This window comes from Tenrec ecaudatus, chromosome 2 (assembly GCF_050624435.1).
Source record: "Tenrec ecaudatus isolate mTenEca1 chromosome 2, mTenEca1.hap1, whole genome shotgun sequence".
Lineage (NCBI taxonomy): Eukaryota > Metazoa > Chordata > Mammalia > Afrosoricida > Tenrecidae > Tenrec > Tenrec ecaudatus.
Window position 1 is genome coordinate 21442375 of NC_134531.1, and position 7097 is coordinate 21449471.

At 36.5% G+C, this 7097-nt stretch overlaps 1 pseudogene; it reads right to left on the bottom strand.

The window, feature by feature from the left end:
• Nucleotides 1–6144: 6144 nt before the first annotated feature.
• On the bottom strand, nt 6145–6887 carry LOC142440720 (large ribosomal subunit protein uL30 pseudogene; annotated as a pseudogene).
• Nucleotides 6888–7097: the final 210 nt, after the last annotated feature.

The window sequence follows — 7097 nt, forward strand, 5'->3', positions numbered from 1 at the left end:
TTCCTTTGTAACCCACACCATAGAGTTGGATCGGATGAGGCAATTAAGACGTATGAAACACTAATAGATGTAATTAGTTAATTTGCAATCTCATTGCTTATAAGAGAGTAATATCAGAAGCAGAAATGGGAATGCTGTGGCCACTAGGAAAGAAGACTCACAAGTGGATCACGTGTGAGGTCCCTGTCTAAAGTGGTGAAGGTTGGAGAGGCATCAGAGACTAACTATGGTCATAAGATCAAGAGACAGAGCTGAGTAGTATTGCTAAAACCTTGAGGCAGAATGGTGGTAGAGCTTCCTGGAAGAGGCCAGAGACCACATGGCTGAGAGACTAAACACGGCAGAGACCTGTCACCAGCTTGACTTAGAAGAGGAGTTGTGGACAAAAGAACAGTGTACTTAGCAATTTGTAATCTGTTAACTTTTATTAAAAAAAAAACATTATCATGTGCATTATCACAAAGCCCTGTGTAGTCATTGCAATGTACTATAGAAGCCAGCAGAGAAATAGAGTGCCATGGGAAGGATGGCTGGAGTCAGGATGGAAAGTGGAGGATTATTTGACCTCTACTTTGTCTCAATTTGTCTTGAGCTGGTGTGGAGTTTGATTATTTTGCCAACGGAATTGGAGGAGGTCAGAAGAGGCGCCTGGGCAGTTTGTAATGTAGTATTCAAGATCTCAGTCTATTCCTATGGGGGCTTTGGGATGGAAGTGGTTCTTTAAATTTCTTCTACCCTAGGGTGAAAGGCTAGAGTTCTATAGCACACCAAGCCTACATGATTCAGTGATTTGACTTGAGCTATCTTGAGAGGCTCTCCTTGGACTATGAAAGCCATATCCATTGAAGGACATCTATCAGCCAGCCTATCTCCTAAAAGATGAAGGAATGATTTAGGTCAAGCAGAGAGCAGTTGAACAATGGAACCCCTAAAATGCAAATTATTGTTATGGAACAATAATTCATTGAAATCCCACAGTTTTCCCCTTTTAAATCTCTTCTTTTGAAGTTTGCTGTTTTATAGATCTTTACTTGGGCTTTTGTCCCCATGACCTTGTGGTAACAATTCCACGTCTATGCATTAAGTTAACCATTTAGAAAGTGGAAGAAAATAAATGGCTTAGATTAATATTTCTTTTGGGGGAAACATTCTAATCTCATGCCTTACCTCCTCTACTTGCAAGGGAATTTCTGGATAATGATACAAAAAATTAGGCTACTGTACTGCTACACAAATGCAAGCACTTTCAATTTGTTAAAACGATGAAGATAATTCATACTGGTTAGGTTTTCATTCCTTCTGTTGACATTTACTTTGTAATATATTTTTTCATGTAAATGCAATGATCATTGACAAAAAGTTTAAGCTTAGAAATTGTCAAGAATTTTACATTTCAAAGAGAATCCTGAATGCATTGACCACACAAATACTTATTTTACATGCTACTTCTACTGCACCCAAATCTATATTTATGAAGTCAGTTGAAACTTCTATTTATACATTTCCAATAGAGTTTTGCTAAAGTTATGCACCTTCAATGTCTTTGTAACCATCACAGCATGCTACTTTCTAAAATGGGCCAGATAATTAAGAATATTGGGGGATTTCCAAGGAGCTGGCTCTCTGTGTACCAAAATGTTGGGAGCTCACTGCTTTCTTCAGGATGATCATGCTTTTGAAATTGTTTAACAGCCAAGATATAAATACTTAGAATTCATTCATTGCCATTAAAGCTTACTTATAACATTTCATAGAACACACTTAGAGATAGAAATTGAGTCCACGATCCAGCTTAAGCATAAGTTTGTTCATAAAGTTATGCATGTTATACTTTTCCATCAGCTAATTTTAGTTTAATATTTATATATAGCATGTCTTAATTTGGAGGAGAGCGCATATTTACTATTTCCTTTAGTCTTTCTACTTTAGTAAATTCAAACTAGTTTAAATATTCCCAATTTGGGGAGAATTCCCATAGGCCAATTTAATTAGTATATTTTTTAAATTGAAGATTGAACACAAATTTGATTTCAAATCAGAGCAATCGTTTGTCCTTCACCAGCTTTAATATTAAAAATAATGTGACATCTGATTTGAGGAGCACTTATTAATAACTTGCAATATGCAGCTGATACAATCTTGTGTGCTGAAAGTGAGGACTTGAAACATTTACTGAGGAAGATCAAGGATTGCAGTCTTCAGTGTGAAATACAATTCAATGTAAAGGAAATAAAAATCCTCACAACTGGTAACATCATGATAAAAAGAAAAAGATTGAATTTGTGAAGGATTTCTTCTTGCTTCGATCTATAGCCAATACTCTTGGAAGCAATAGTCAAGAAATCAAAGGTAAATATGCTGGTCCAGGGTTGGCGGAGGGGACAAAAAGACAACTGTAAACTGTTGAAGAGCAAGAATGCTACTTTGAGGAATTAGTGACCATTGGCTCAAATCATAGTGTTTTCAATTACCTCATATGAACTGGACACTGGTTACGGAAGATCAAAGAAGAATTGATGATGCATTTGACTTGTGCTGGCAAAGAATAGAGAGAATCTGAGGTTGCACCAAAATAAATAAATGCGCTTGAAAAAGTGCAGCCAGAATACTCCTTAAAACCAAGGTGGCAAGACTTAGTCACATATTATTGTTATTACAAGAGACCACACTCTGGAAAAGGACTTCATTCTTGGTAAGTGCGGTGAGAGTGTGAGACGGTGAGCAAAGCTATGGCTTCTATAAACTTTCTTGCCTTTGTACAACTAATTTTATCGAAAATAAATGCATTTAACATTGTTTGGTTGAAAATATTTTAGAACCATGACTGTATTTAAAGTGCATCCAATTCTCAAGTGAGAGGCACTCGGCCCTGGAGAAGGCCATGATGCAGGGCAATGCAAAGAAGAACTTCGGCAAGATGCATTGGCACAGTGGCTGCAGCGCTGTGAACCAGAGTAGGCTCAGTGACTCCCAACAACAAAACCAGCAATTTTCAAATGATTTCCTCAGAAAGATGACCTCTCATCTACAATAATCATTTTAATGCCATATGTGTGAATTTATGTATAAGAGATCACAATTAAAGAGGTTTCTCACATTCATATGAGTGTCTCCAAACTTTAGCAAATTCAGATAAAGACAAAGTGTTGGATTATGATTCAAACTTTATGACCTTGATAGATTTATTCTCTACCTAGCTATGTGAATATAATTTTAATGGATATAGATTATAGAAGTGTTAAAAGTTTGCATAAAAATTTGTAAAATGACATGATTTTTATTTAGCGTGTTAGGGTATGCAAAGTTTTATGTTTATGTCTTTTTGTTTTAAAGTGTACTATAAAAATTGTCATGCAATTGCTGGCCTAGTTTTCTGTGTCATCCACTGGAAAAGCTAGTGATTTTGACATATGAGCTCCAAAAATATGTGTTAATTAGTTTATGTATCTGTTGATACTCTAATTTAAGTATTACTGTGATAAAAATAATAGCACTCAAAATTTTGAAGCTCGAAGGCATTTCATACTTTTCTTTATCATGGAGCTTAACTTTTGGTTTTTTAGTAGGCATGTAAAATCCCAGATCAATCTCTATATGGTCAAGACCAATTCATTTTTATTGTCTAGATTGCATATAATGAATCACTTGGATGATAGTCAAGTGATATGATATATTAGCAAAACTTTTAGTGTGACTGTCAGAAAATTGGCTCCATATTCAGAGTATTTATAGATTTATATATAAATTTAGTATATGGGCTCTTTCCTAAGCAGAAAATATTTCAACGCTATTAATGTATCTATGCACCTAGATATTGTTTGCTTTAAAAATTTGATTTACCTTTCTAAAATAGTTTCAAGTCTTTATTAAAAGAATCTTTTAGTTTAGATTTTAAAATATTATTTGTATATGGAATCTATAGAGAACAAACTGTTGTATTCATAAAAGATAGAATAACTTTATATTCTTACTGGAGTTGGGCTCCATTATTATGATAATCTACACATAAAATCACTGCTATGGAGTCAATTGTGACTCGTGGCCCTTGTAGGGTAGTGGTTATTTGTTGTGCTGGTAACCCTGAGGTCAGCAGTTTGAAACCACTAGCCTCTCTGAGAGACAAGATAAGGCTTTCTACTCCAATAATCACTTAGTCTCAGAAACCAATAGGGACAGTTATACCCTACCCTTCAAGTTCTAGATGAATCAATACAATCATATATTAATTATATTTGTTTTAATAGAAATAATTTATTTCATTACTATAAGATCATTTAGCTAGGGATAAATATATGCATTTAACTTATTTTTAAAAGAAATTAGATTTCTAAATAGGAAGAAAGCCATTGAAATCTGCACAAGAACAATTTACCCACGTAATGAAACATGTTATTGCTATCCTCATTGAATCAAGAAGAAAAACACACTTACAAAGAGAATAACATGAGTTAATTTTCAAGTGTCTGTGATCTGACCTACCCACATTTCAGTCATGTTTTGCTTATGTAACCAGTTCCATTTGGCAAAGCTTATTTTTCTGAAATTTCTAAATCAACATTTTTTGTTAATATCTCTCAACGCCCAAAGGCATTTTGAAGTTTCTTTTTCAAGATGAAAACAAAATATGTCTGAGTGAGATATTTTGAGCTTGATTAAATTAATTATAAAAAATAACTAGTTTAAAAGTATGTGGGGTCCATGGATCTTGACCTTGCTTTTATTTTTCTTCTATTTTTTTGCACTGACAAATGGACAGATAGACTTTCTGTGAGAAGAAAAGTAAGTACATTTGTGTTCAACTGGTTTTGAAAAGAGGGCATAAAGAGAAACGCTGTGGACCAATGAATTGTAACCTCAACTTTCTTACACCTGAAATTCAACCTGTTAACTTCCCCAGCACCCCGCATGGTGGTATGATTGTCTGTGATTTCTGCACACCCATTTCAGTGAATGAACAAAGCTGGCAGAGGAGCAGCAAGCGCCTTGGGAGGGACTGCGGGTGTTAGAATTAGAAAAGGAGCAAAGAGGATGCAGGCCTGTCTGATGGATGCTTAAAATGAATTGATGCTGATGGTAATTTTCCTCCTCCACTCTTGGCTCAGCCACGGACCCACTCCATTTCACAATCTGCTGCTACATTTCATCTATACAGAGAAGTGCCTTAGACATCATAGTGATACCTGTAAGGGGAATTCAATTGCAGCATTTTAAAATTTAATTCCTCTTTCTCTTCAGAAAGGCTCACTCCATGTTTGGGAACATGATAAAAATCTTGCAATACACGTTGTTGCTGAATTCCTTTCTTAGAGATCAGAGGAGCAAGAGAAATCATTTTCTGGATTTAATATGCTGGGACTCTTAGATGGCGCCAAGCGTTTCCACGCACAGAATCTCTCCTGAAGATTATAGTTAGGGATCTACCCGGTCCCACCTCGGCAGAAGGGCCAGGCAATTTATAAAAATGAAAAAAAAAAATAAGAAATACCTATTAAAAATTCGATGCAGCACAGTTCTACACTGACACACGTGGAACAACCATAGATCTGAACAGACTTGACAGCTGCTGGTTTTTATATGAGGGAGCCCTGAGGCAGTGGGTATGCTTTGGGCCACTCTCCAAAAGGTCAGCAGTTCAAAAACACCAGCTACGCCGTGGGAGAAAGAGCTGACTTTCTACTCCTGTAAATAGTCACAGTCCCGGAAACCCACAGGATGCTCACTATGAGTTGATACAGACTTGATGGTGGTGAGTTTTTATATGGTTATTTGGTATCAGTGTTTGACGGTGACTCCTATATAATAAAATACATTAATTCTCATTAGGAGCCTAGTGGCTTTTCTTAAGAACTGTGTATTTAAATTTCATTTAGTGAGGAATAAAAACATTGTTGTAAAAATAGTCAAAATTTAGGGATAATAAAGGCAAATAACATGGTATGTCTCTGCTGTAGGTAATGAAGGCCATTCCTATATTTTGGTGGACTTATACACTGTATTGCATATTTTATATCAATTATAAAGACAAAGTTATAGGATTATATCAAATGAAATGATATTAACTAGTTTTCTTTTTTTTCCATTTGAAAGCAGTCACTGTTTTATTAAGAGACCAGATTATAAAAATAATCACCGCAGGCAGTTACCTTAGTTCATCCTTCTAATAAGCCTGTTGATCTGGTCTTCCCTGTTGCCTGCGTCTCCACCTTCTATGAAATGGGTGGTGTTTTTCTTCATACCACCCCGTGGAAAAGATAGTTTGAAGGGCCACAGGAAGTTATTTGCTTCTTTGAAACATTTCCCAACAGTCTAGACCTCATGAATCAGATCCTCCTGCAGATGATGCCGTATTGACCAAGGCACTGTGCAGTCAGAGGGTTATCTGTCAGGGCAATGCGCTTCTTACTGAGTTTGCCATCACCACGTTTGTAGATGAGTTCATTCACCGACTTCAGGTTTGGGGACCCCCATGCAATGTATGGTTCCATAATCCTCAGCATGTTAATTGAAGCCATGTTAAGCTTAACAAAGGTGCCATTGAAAATCTGACGAAGGCAAAGAAGCTGCAACACTTTTCGAACCTTTGGGCTCACACCATTGATACCTCTGATCCTGATAACAAACGCCAGCTTGGGCTCTCCAGGCACATAGAAGTCGCCAGCTTTCCTTGCCATGTGAGCCATTCGGATTTCAGTTCTGTACATTTGCCTGTATTCCTTGTGATAATGCTTAGCTTTCTCGTAGATCAGCTTCCTCCTTGCCTTTTGAAGCATCTTTTGGGCAAACTTCTTTCTTAGGCGTTTGATCTTTAGTTCTGCGAAATTCCTTCGCTTTTTCTTAAGGGTCTCTGGAACAGCAGGGACCTTCTTCTTCTCCGTGACAGCCACCATGATTCCAGCCGGTAAAATAAAAACAAAACAAAACAAAAAAAGGCGATATTAACTAGTTTTCTAGCTAACCTAGCAGTCTTTTTTTTTTAACCTAGCAGCATTAATACTATTAGATTAATGCCAATATGTATAGACTCTTGGGGTTTTATGTCTAGAGACAAGAGCACTACATCCACGACCCGTCACATCGATTTGGTTACTTGTTTTTGA